Source organism: Belonocnema kinseyi, chromosome 6 (assembly GCF_010883055.1).
Source record: "Belonocnema kinseyi isolate 2016_QV_RU_SX_M_011 chromosome 6, B_treatae_v1, whole genome shotgun sequence".
Lineage (NCBI taxonomy): Eukaryota > Metazoa > Arthropoda > Insecta > Hymenoptera > Cynipidae > Belonocnema > Belonocnema kinseyi.
The window spans coordinates 65,408,252-65,421,348 of NC_046662.1; the positions used below are offsets into that span (position 1 = coordinate 65,408,252).

General features: G+C 25.3%; 1 protein-coding gene across 3 annotated transcripts in view; it reads left to right on the forward strand.

Annotated features, from left to right (window-relative positions):
• Positions 1-4,060: 4,060 nt before the first annotated feature.
• Positions 4,061-13,097, forward strand: part of LOC117174852 (major facilitator superfamily domain-containing protein 8) — a 39,033-nt gene continuing 29,996 nt past the window's right edge. For all 3 annotated transcript variants that reach the window (XM_033364243.1, XM_033364242.1, XM_033364246.1), the window contains exons 1-2: positions 4,061-4,475; positions 11,067-11,210. The gene's annotated coding sequence lies outside the window, so the exon portion shown is untranslated. The remainder of the gene's footprint in view (positions 4,476-11,066; positions 11,211-13,097) is intronic.

Consider the following 13,097-nt stretch of genomic DNA (forward strand, 5'->3'; position numbering starts at 1 on the left):
CGTCTTTTTGATTTTAAAATTAATTTTTTCTTGATGATATTTTAGTTTTTTTTGTTGTAAAACATCAACTATTACTTTTTAATGAGATTTCATCTTTTTAGGTGGAAAATTCAACTATTTTGTTAAAAAGTTAATTGCTTTATTGAAAATTCAAGTTTTTTAAAATTCATCTTTTATGTTAGAAGTCATATTTTATTTAACTCTAATTGGCGACACTTCAGTAGAATCGCATAATAGTCACGCTGGGTGAATTCAAACCGCCCATGAGTTCTAAAAATCACGTCCTATAAATCACGGGGTAAATTTCACCCCGTGTAACTGATTAGGGTTAAAATAAATAAATAAATTCAAAAAATGTTAGCTTGTATCTGAAATATTGTTTTATTCCATTCATAAAAGATTCTACGCAAAAAATAGAATATGAAAAAATGGTGATATTTTAATAATTATTAATTGTCAGGAAAAATGAAAAATTGGTCAAGGAAAAATTAGGGATGTTTAGAGGTTCTTAGGGAAGGCGTACCCGGGGTGTGCAAACTAGGGTGGTCCAAAACAGCTGCCTTTTGACTTGAAGTTTATCATGAAAAATGCATGGGGAAAAATCACTTTTTTATTGTTTGGAACAATTTTTTAGGGTTTAGGAAAATGTGTCGGGAAAGTATAGATGGTTGTAGAGAATTATCCAACAAAGAATTTTATGTTTCAGACATATGGGTTTGAATCTCCGAACAAACACCCACAAGTCCGTTAAAAACTACCCTTAAAACCAAAAATAAAAATTTTCATGAAATCGAGCTTTTGAGCCCTGTGAACAACATTGGTTAATTATTTTTTAATTAATTAAGCAAATGAAATTTGTTTAAATAATTTTTTTCTTTAAAAATGATTAATATTTTTTTAGTGGATTATTTATTAACATTGTTTGATTAACTTTTGATTGTTTAAGCGCTTGTGACTTAGCTAAATACCTATTTTACCGGCCTCACTTTATCAGTTCACTGAATGTTTTTTTGAACCTAAGAACTTTGTTTGTAAATAAAATATCGAGCTGAAACTTCGGAAAATGTATTAGAGTACATTAAAGTACGTTTGGGTACTGCATTTTAGTAGGAACTTCACTGAAAATTATTTTTTCTTTTTTCTGAACCTCGACATTTTTTTAACGTTCGAACTTTTTTTATACATAAAATATCTGTCTCAAACTTTTAGAAATGCAAGAGCCGAAAGAAAACTAGGTTTAAGTACAAATCTTAATAATAAAAGATGTAAACAAAAATATTTCAACTATCAATTCCATCGGCATCAGCCGGTAACGTTGTACACGAAAATACGAACTCTCGCGGCCACTAGACGAGGCTCTAGAGGGTTCGTGTTTTCGTGTACAACGTTACCGGCTGATGCCGATGGAATTGATAATTGAATTTGTTTTTTAAATCTTCTATTATTAAGCTTCGTACTAAAACGTAGTTTTCTTTCAGGTCTTGCATTTTTCAAAGTTTGAGACCGATATTTTATGTGTAAAAAATGTTCGAACGTTCAAAAAATTTCGAGGTTCAGAAAAAAGATGAAATAATTTTCAGTGTAGTTCCTACCAAAATGCAGTACCTAAACGTACTTTATTGTACTCTAATACATTTTCCAAAGTTTCAGCTCGATATTTTATTTCCAAAAAAAGTTCTTGGTGAACATTCAGTGAACCAAATTACACTTAAATAAGTTTTTTTATTTGGTTTTTTAATAAAAATTATTACTACTGGCCTAGTGGAATATTTAATAACATTAGTTATTTAATTTTTAATTATTTTAACAATAGGGTGGTCCACAAAACGTTTTTCGAGCTACAGGGCAAGACACCCCCCCCCTCTCCCCCAAGTTTCCATTTCCGGAGAGAGAAAATCCATATTTTATATATATATTTTTAATTTGAATATTAACACCTGCCTGCAGGAACTTCAAAATCTCATTTAATTGACATGGGGAAATTTTGAATTTTCGAAAAATTGAACTCATGTTGCAGGGTTTCATCGAAACGTGCCAAGTTGTTATTGTTACTTTTTAGCAATTTCCGTCGTGTTTTTCATAGAAATAATTACTAATGAGCGACTTGAATATTTACAATGACTTTTTAAACAATTTTTCAATTGTTTAAGCAAATGCAAATTATTTAAACAATTACTTATTCCCAAAAAATGTAAAAAATAATCGTATTTTCTGATTGAAATGCAATATTCTGTAATTGTTTGGGGTAGTAAATTTGTATGAGAACATTATGTAATTATTTAAACAATTAATTATTGTTTGTTTTCAAAATATCTACAAATTAAGCGAGAGATATCCACTTTTTTCAAATTGGTATCCTAAGCTACTTTTCGTTGAATTTTTACATAATTTCGATACATTTTTTCTAATGTTTAACGAATTTTTATTTGTTTAAACAATTTTCATTTACACAAGCAGTAATTTTTCGATAACTTAAAAAATGAAATAAAATAGAAGACATACAATTAATTATGAGTTTATAAGTATTTTTGGAAAAGTAATTATTTAAACAATTAGAAAGTGGTAAATGTATTCTTTCTATACACTAAACAGTTAGAAACATAATTGTATGTGTTCTATTTTATTTCATCTTTTAGTTATAGAAAAAAACTGCTTAAGCAAATAAATATTTTTTAAACAAATATAAATTTATTAAACATTAAAGAAATTTATCAAAATTCTGGAGTTATTCAACAAAACTTCGCATTGATTTTTAGAAAATTGTACTACTCCAAACAATGACAAACAATTACATTTAAATCAGAAAAGACGATTATTTTTTTACATTTTTTAAGAATAACTAATTGCTAAAATAATTTACATTTGTTTAAACAATTGAAAATTGTTAAATAAGTCATGGTAAATATTCAAATTGTCCATTACAAATTATTTCTATAAAAAAGACGACGGAAATTGCTAAAAAATAACAATAATACGTAAAAATGAAGTTTTTTTATTTTTGGGTCATATTTGGGGTACTGCGGGGAGGGTAGAGGACTGGAGGTAGGTTGAAATTAAAACTTATTAGTACGGCTTTATTTTTTAGACACTTCTCTTAAATTTCTTCCATCTTGCCCTCTAGAGTGACAAAAAAATTTGCAATGCATTTTAGGACTAATTTTTGAAAAAATCAAACAATATTGATAAATATTCTATTAGACCAACAGTAATTATTTTTCATTGAAACAATGTATGAAAAAAATAATGTAAACAACTGCAATTTTTTTAAACAATTACAAATGAATTAACCAATGTGCATACTAAAATAAATATAAATTACACTAAATAAGTTTTTTTATTTGGTTTTTTAATAAAAATTATTACTACTGACCTAGTGGAATATTTAATAACATTAGTTATTTAATTTTTAATTATTTTAACAATAGGGTGGTCCACAAAACGTTTTTCGAGCTACAGGGCAAGACACCCCCCCCCCCTCTTCCCCAAGTTTCCATTTCCGGAGAGAGAATAAATTAATAAACCACTAAATAAATAGTGATAATTTAAAAAAAATAATTTTAAGAACAAAAAATTATTTAAACAAGTTACATTTGTTTCATGAAGAATTGACATTTTAGGGTTTAAGGGTAGTTTCCAGGTACTCGAGGGGGTGTGTTCGGGCTGTGAAACAAAGAAGTGATTTTTCCCCATGCTTTTTACATGGTAAACTTCAAGTAAAAACTGACACCTTTTAAAATAAAAATTGAAAAAAAACAGGGAATTTATTTTTACGGATTTGGAATAAAATGGGTGGAGGGAGGGGGGGGGGGTTGTCGCCCTCTAAAAATATAGTGTTTTTGAGCCACCCTATTGCACAGAACGGTTAAAAAGTAATTATTTTCGCAATTCGAAAATGATTTTGAATGAAAAGCAATACCTTCTCATTATGATGAGAATGTAATAATCTTCCTCGGGTTCTAAAATCGATTGGTGCGAACCTGTGTATGTAGAAAGTCCGAGTTTATTTGTACGCGTAAGAGAGGCTTTATGCGGGGTTATTTGAACGGTATGTTCAGTCTGTGCTGACTTTAGTTAGAACAGAACAGTAAATTTGTAAAACTCGATGCAGTCCAATTCTAGCTGCATGCGCTGCGCTGGCAGCGAGCACAAGAAAAATCAACATAAGTAGTAAACAATCCAATCTCGTGACGAAGCAACAATGCGATATCGTGCAAAAGATTATACAGTTTCCAGTCTATGGGCGATGACCAATTTCTGCGATGACCAATTTTTGCGATCTATCTTGATAAAAAAGTGATAGTGCGGCTCATACTATGCGATACTGCATAAGATAGCTCAGTAAGATGCAGCCAAGTCGAGCCTGCAGCAGTCATTTGTGATTTTGTGATTTTTGTTTTGTTTTGTGATCCGTCAAATCGCGAAAAGTTTCTTCAAAAATTATTTTCCCCACAACTCTTCTTCTCTCAGAAAAAAAGGTAAAAAATCTTCACCAAGTTTCATTCAACTTCCTTTTTTGTTGAAAATTAATTTTTATAAACAATAAATTTAAGTAGTTCATCTTTAGTTGAAAAATCATGTATTTTGGTGGAAACTTCTTTTTCGATTGCAAATTCAACTGCATATTTTAGTAGAAAATTAATTTCTTTGGTTGAAAATTTCACTATATTGTTGAAAATTCCTTTTTTCCTGGTGGACAATTAATTTTTTAGCTAAAAATTCAACTATTCCTTTTTCAGTTGAAAATTTATATTTTTTAAGTAAAAATTCAACTACTTGGTTGAAAGAGGAATTGCTTTGTTTAAAATTTATTTTTCTGGTTGAAAAATCCTAATAATAATATTATATTATACATTATTTATATTGTTATATTATTTTATTATGTTGAATCATATGACTAATATTTAATTAAATATCTAAGAATTTGTTCACAATTTTGTATACAATCTTATTTAATAATTAAATAATTATTATATTATGTTATTATGTTATTCTTGATATTAGGTGAAACGTTTTGGTTAAATATAGAACTATTTTGTTGAAAATTGTTTAGTTTTTTTTGTTAAAAATGATTTTTTTAACTGAAAGTTTAACTATTTCATTTTTGTTGCCAAATTTGAGCGAAAACTGGACTATTATGTTGAAAATTCGTCTTTTTGGTTGAAAAATAAATTATTTGGTTGACAATAATTATCTTTTTTTTTGTTGTTGAAAGTTCATGTATTCGGTTGAAAATTCATCTTTTTTGCTTCAAATCTTTAGTTAAAAATGAGCTGTTTCATTTGAAAATTCATGTACTTTGTTGCAAATTTTTATTTTTCGGTTGAAAATTCAACTTTGTTAGTCAAAACTAATTTCTTTGTTGAAAATTGAACTACATTGTTACATATTCATTTTGATTTTAGAGAAAATTAATTTTTAGCTGATTGATCTTTTTTAGATAAAAATAAAACTACTTAGTTGAAAGATAAACTACTTTCTTGAACAGTAATTTTTCTGGTTCAAAATTGAATCATTTGTTTGATAATTATCTTTTTTCTTTTTTCTAAAGTTCATGTATTTGGTTGAAAGTTCATCTAATTTTGTTAAAAAAATTCATGTATTTTCTTGAAAAATGTTCTCTTTTATTTGGAAATTCAACTTTTTTAAATAAAAAAACTAGTTTCTTTTTTTTAATTCAACTAAATTGTTAAATCAATTCGCTTAGTTTAGTTAAAATATTAAATTTTAGCTTAAAATGAAACTATTCCATTTTAAGTTGAGAATTTATCTTTTTTCGGTAACAGATCAAGTACTTGGTTGAAAGATGAAATACTTTGTTAAAAATGTATTTTTCTGTTTGAGAATTCTTTACTGCAATTATGACTCCTCAAAATTGTTGGTCTTTAAATGGTAAATGATAGAAATTGTAGTGATTTTAACTTTGAAAATTTACAATTAAAATATATGCAAGTATTAAGTTTAACAATTAAAAATTCCTTAATTTTCATGCTGTATGTCCAAAATTTCTTCAATTTCGTGGTTTCAGAAATGAAAAATTGAAAATTTCAAATATTACAAAAAACTTCAAGATTCTAAACATTTGAATTATTTATGAAGGTTTTTAGACTTAAAATAAAAAGTTCTGTGATTTTTATGGTTTACAACTGAGATTTCATCAAATTGGAGATAAAAAATTTGGAATTGAAATTTTGGACTGAAAATCGTTCAACTTCAGAGTTTTTGTGGCTTGCATTCGAAAGTTTTCTAATTTGGAAGATTAAGAATTGAAAATCCGCCTCTTGATCCACATAATTATTTAAATTTATGATTGTTAATTTATACAACATTAGAATGGAAGAGTTTTCAAAAATAAATTTTCAAAATTAAACTATTAAAAAAACATTGAGGAGGACCTATTTAAAAAAAAAGTTAAAAATTTTATGAGTTTAATCTATAAACATGAAAAATTAAACAATTTGGCAAATTTTTAATTGTTAATTAGAATTAAAATTAGTTTATGATTATTGATTATATTTTACAGAACTTTAAATTCAAGCACATACTTTAATTTGATAATTAGCCAGTCAAAAAAAGAAATATTTCTATTTGATTCACGGAAAGTTTAATAAGGCAACAGTTTCTATCAATTTTGTTTGACATCACGTTCAGAAAAATGGTATTTGAATAATAATGAATTTTAATAAAAAATCCAATAACGGAATTGCAACTGAATATCATGTGAGAGATATTTTTCCCCGCTGATAAGAAGACAATGAACAATGTTTGACATCAAAGAGTTCTTTCCTGAAGATTTTTAGAATGAATTTATTTAACTTTATTTTTTCCAGGTTTGCTTCCTCATAGAGGAAGCTTTGTAATGGTAACATTTACGAAAAAAATTTTATTAATTTAAACAAACGTTCCTCAATTTAAAAATGTCTAACACAACACCCTAAGCAATTTTCCAGGTGTGTGTGTGTGGATGTCAAACTTTTTTGTGAAAACGATAACTTAAAAACGGTTGCAGATAAATTGTTGAAATTTGGAGAGCTTATATTGAACACTAAAATTTTAAAACTGGCAGAAGAATTTCTCCAAATATTTATTGCATTTTTTAACATTTTATAATATTTTAAAAATCGGGTTTTACAGAAAAACTTTATTCATTCACATAACTTAAAGTTGATGCTAGAATATAAAATATTCCTTGGTTCGAGACGAATCGATTGACCTATATTATTAATAGATCTTATTAAAGAGTAAGGAAATTATCGTCATTTATTTATATATTTATTTAACATAGATTTTTATAGCAAAATTTTTTTCATTCTCATAATTTAAAGTTGATGCGAGAATATAAAAGATGTGTCCATTCAAAACGATTGGATTGATTTTTAATATTGATGCATTTAATGAAATAGTAAGAAAACTATGGTAATTTATAATATTTGAAAATACGGTTCTTTATAGTAAAACTTTTTTTATTAACATAATTCAAAGTTGATACAAGAATAAAAAAGATTCCTTGTTTCGAAGTGAGTCGACTGACGTATAGTATTGAGAAATTTGATCAAAGAGTAGGGAATTTATGGTAATTGATATATTTTTTAAGCTGATTTTTAATATTTTTATAGTAAACATTTTCTCATTCTCATAATTTAAAGTTGATGCGATTATAAAGAAATTGAGTTGATTCGAAACGAATCGATTTACCTATCATATTGATAAATTTCATTGAACAGTAAGGAAGTTATGCTCATTTAAATATTGGAAACATCTTTTTTGAACAAAAAAAAACTTTTTTTTGTATCGACATTTCGACTAAATTTGATGCATGAATAGAAAAGAATAGAGAAATTAACATTTCAAGTATAAAATTTGATTTTTCTGATTTGTCTTTGTATTTAAAAAATTGCCTGTATTATTGTGTAATTTATTATTTATTATAAATTTATATTTTTAAATTAATCAAAGTAAAAACTTTAGTTTGTCTAATATGTAAAAAGTCACTATTGTTTCCTCTATGAGAAATCAAACATATTTGCTAACCGCAATCAATGTATTCGTGTAATGAGCACCATATAAATATAAATACAAATGAACTGGAAACACTCGAGATCGAATTCACAGCTAGTTTTTTTTTCTTTATATTTTCTTACCCCACTTAAGAGGAGACAATGTATACATTTTTGCAGTACAGAGTTCTTTTCTAAAATTTTTGATTATGAATGTATTTATTTAAGCTTGATTTTTTTCTATTGATTTTTAAAAAATATTTTGTTTGCGATCGTAAAAAGAAAATTAACAGAGTTTGGCAGCAAAGGTTTTTTTCTCAAGATTTTGATTATGTATGTATTTAATACATCTTTATTTTATTGTCTTTATTGATTTTAATTGTTTCCCCGATTATAAGAAGACAATTAACCATTTTTGAGAGTAAAGAATTATTTCCTAAAGATTTTTATTATAAATTATTTAATTCAGCTTCATTTGAATGTTTCTTTTTTTTTAATATTTTTTTTTCGCTCGTAAGAAAACAATTGACCATATTTGACATTAAAGAGTTCTTTCCTGCAGGTTTTGATTTTAAATGTATTTAATTTAGCTTAATTTCGTTCTTTCTATTGCTTTCTCCCCTCTTTTTTCTGCAAATAAGAAGACAATGAACAATGTGTGACAATTATATGTTCGTTCCTGAAGATTTTGAATATAAATGTATTTAATTTAGCTTCATTTTATTCATTTTGTTTTTTTTTCTCTTTTTTCCCTGCTCATAAAAGACAATGAATCATGTTTGACAGTAAAGAGTTATTTTCTGAAGATTTTTATTATGAATGTATTTAATTTAGCTTCATTTTATTCATTTTGTTTTTTTCTTTTTTCCACGCTCATAAAAAGACAATGAACAATGTTTGACAGTATAGAGTTCTTTTCTGAAGATTTTGATTATGAATGTTTTTTATTCATCTTGATTTTATTGTTTCTGTTGTTTTTTGTTTGTTTTTTTCCCACTCATAAGAAGACAGCGACAATGTTACAAAGTAAATCATTATTTCCTACACATTTTCATTGTAAATCATTTAATTCAGATTGATTTTATTATTTCTATTGTTTATTAAAAATATATATATTTTCCCGCTCAAACGAATACAATGAAGAATGTTTGACAGTAAAGAATAAGTCTTGAAGATTTGTATTATGAATGCATTTAATTTTGCTTGATTTTATTGTTTCTATGTCATTTGAGTCACCTGTTGCCAAAAATAGTAATTAGTACGATGTACGCGTGCAGGGTTCACGATTTACGTGCCAGAGGTGCAAGAACGAAAAATCTATTCTAAACACCTGTGGCGCCAACAGCTGATTTGTATTTAGAATTTGAAAGCACGCTGAGAAAAGTGGTTTCGTTTTCGGGACGTTTTTGCTGACTAAACAAAACAAAAACCAAAAAGATGAATTTTCAACCAAAAAAGATTTTACAGGCAAGAGAGAAACCAAAATTTTAGATATATTATAATTTGAAGGATAACATAATTTTGAATACAAAATAAAACTGTCAAATAAATATTTATTTTTAAAGTTAATTTGTTTATATGCTTTAACGTTATCTACATATAATTTACATAGGTAAATTTTTTCTAAAAAATATTTAACAAAAAACTTAAGTCATTTGAAAAGATGTTTAGGACTTTTTGACGTTTAGAAATCTTTCACTATGAAATATTTTTAATGTCATTATAACATCTAAAATTCATAAATATCTTTTAGGCTTACTGGAATTATTTCTAAAATTGTCTTAAAATCTTCCGGACTTGTTTTGACAATTCTGTTGATTTTGTAATATTTCACATTTTTTTTAATTTTCTGTAAAAATTCATTTTAAAAAATTAAGAATCAATTTAAATATTCCCATTTATCTGAAGAAAATTTTTTTTATCTTGAAACTTTTCAAAATTTTTTTAAAAACCTAACATTTTACTTCGAAATCTTTACAAATCTACACTTTTTGTTTTGAGTGTTTCGAAAATTTTTCAAATTTTTTTAAATTTATTTAATTTTTAAAAGATTTTTTAAAGATTATCTTAAAAAAATGTTGCAAAAGAAAAAATCATTTAAAATATTTCTAGAAATCTAAGAATATTTTTGTTCATTCTCTTGATATCTTTCAAAAGTTGTGAGAAGTTTCTAAATTGCCTGTTAAAAATCTTTAAAAATGTACTTTTTTAACCGAGTTTTAATATTTTTAAGTTTAAAATTATTTTTCCATCTTTTTTAAAATTCTAAATATCTCTTGAACTTATTCTAATTTTTCCTAAAATTTAATAATTTTAGAATATTGAAAGATTTTGCTTTAAAATCTTTTATATTATTTTTAAAAATTTTAGGAAATCATTTGAAGTGTTTTAAAATATTCCTAAATATCTTATTATAATTCATTTTAAAAAATGAAAAATCAATTAGAATTTTTCCCGGAATCTTAAGGAAAAAATTGTGTTATCATAAAACTTTTTAAAACTCTTAATAATCTTTAAAAATTGTCAAAATATATTTAAAATTTGTTAATATATTTTTTAATTTAAAATTATTTTTAAATCTTTTTAAAACTTTTAGAACTTTAAAATATATTTTAAAACAATTAAAAGTTTCCCAAAAATCATGTTAAAATCCTGCAAAAATTGAAAAACTTGTCTTAAAATCTTTCAGATTCTTTTTCGGTATATTCTTTTCAAATTTCTTTTGTAATACGAAAACTGTTTAAATTCTGAAGATATTTTCACGTTTTTATAAATAATAATATCTAGATGTAGTTTTTATCTTCATTTAGTGGAAATTTATTTGGCATCGGTAGCGATTTTTTATTTAAACAACTGTTTGGTTAAGTTTTTCTATTCGTTTTTTATTTATAATAATTGAAATGTCTATAAAGTAAGCCTAATTTGTTTTCATGTTTGTTTCGTTTAAATAAACTTTATGTCTATTTTATTTTTATAGAACTTAAAATTTAACACTATTGCCTGTCATATTAACCAAATGACATTTTTTTTAAATAGTTATTCAATTGCAAACTCCTTCTTATTTTTTTTCAGTCGCAAAATGAAAAGCAGCATAAAAGCGATTAAATTCGCTGCGATTGGTTCTAATTGCCAGAATAATATAAAGGATATTTGACATCAAGATACTCATCAGTGATAAAAAATGGTTGACTGAAGTTAATAATAAAGACTATTGTGGTGAGTATCAGACAATTAATTTTGATAACTTTAATTTATTTCCTACGAAGTCACATCAATTTTTCTATTCTCTTCTCAAATATTTGGATCGGCTTTAAAATCTCGAAAAATAAACTTCTCGACATAGTAAAATTTTTGATTAATATAATTTCCGCGTAATAAAATTCCCGAAATTATAAAATTGCCGAAATATAAAAATACCCAATTGGAAAATTGCCGGATAATAAAATTCCCGGCAGAAAATTTCCGAATTAAAAAATATTCGAACGCATTGTAAACTGAATGATATTATAATTGAGGAAGATAAAAATTCAACTGATATTTTAGAACTGTTGAAATCAAACTTGGACGGATTTTTTTTTTATTTTTGTAAAATTACCGGTCAAAAAATAAATTCACGGTCATTTCTCGGGTTTTCTAGATTTAAGGTTCAGCAGCCACTCTGTAATTACCAAAAATGTTGGCAAAATTCAATTTCTTAATTAAGAAAAAAATAAATAAAAAAAACTTCGAGTTAAATTAGTGCTAAATGAAATCTTGCAAAGTTTGTTTGGAAAATGTTATTAGAATAGGAGAAATTTCTTTTTTCTCATTTCAAGGCGCATGTGTTCTTAGATTTATTTTTTATAACATTCTTATATAATTATTGTTATTTTTAATTTAAAATTATTTCTTGAAAAAAAAGATCCACTCCATCTTCACTCCATTGGGAATCGAACCACAAAACTTTTGATTTCCGGTCAGGTTCTTTTCCAATTAAGCTATTAGAGGGATCAGAATAAGAACTCTTAATTCAAGAAAACGCCAATTTTTAGCTAGGTGTTAATAATACAAGTAATTATTTTTAAATTTATCTGCTATATCATTAGTATCATCAATATCATCAGGTACAATCTCTGATGATATAGCAGATAAATTTTAAAATATTTTTAATTTGAAAAATTATTTTTTTAAATTGAAACAATAATAATTTTCTTTACGATAAAAATATTTTATCACTGTATTTTTACTAAATAAATAATATTAATTAAAAACAATTTTTTAATTTTTTAATTTGATAATTCAAGAATTTTCTATTTCGGGTGTTTTAAAATTTGGAATTTTATTATTGGGAATTTTTTAATCCTTTAATATTATAAACTCTTCGAGAATTCTATTACTCGGAAATTTTTCAATTCGAGATTTTTATGTTTCGGAATTTTGATCATTTCCGGAATTTTATTACTCGGGATTATGAATAATTAAATTCTCGAATAATACAGTTTCCGAATAATTAAATTCCTGAATTGGAAAATTCCCGAACAGTTTATAATGTCACCGAATTTGAAAATTCCCGACAAAAAATTCTCGAATTATAAAATGTGCGAACTAGAAAATTCCAAAATTTAAACAATAAAATTTTTTTGTTTGATAATATTATTTACTTATTAAAAATACAATAATTAAATATTTTCACAAAACAAAAATTATTTTAAATGTTTGAATTTAAAATAAAAGTAATTGAAAAATTATATATATTTCGGGAATAACATTGTTTTAAATTATTGTTATTTAAGGTTAAAACAACAATTTTAGAAACTTTGAGCTTTAAAAATACTTTTTATGTTCATGAAAATATTTCATTATTGCGTCTTTTTGATTAATAAATAATATTTATAGTAAAATATTTGATTAATTGTTCGAATTCAGGAATTCTCTAGTTCGGATATTTTATAATTCGGCAAATTTTTGTCGGGAATTTTATTAATTTCGGAATTTTCTAATTCGGTAATCTTATAAATTGTTCGGAAATTATCAAATCCGGGAATTTTATAATTAACGAATTTTATTCTTCGGGAATTTTAATATTTTGGAATTGTACATGGCAATGAACATATATATATATAC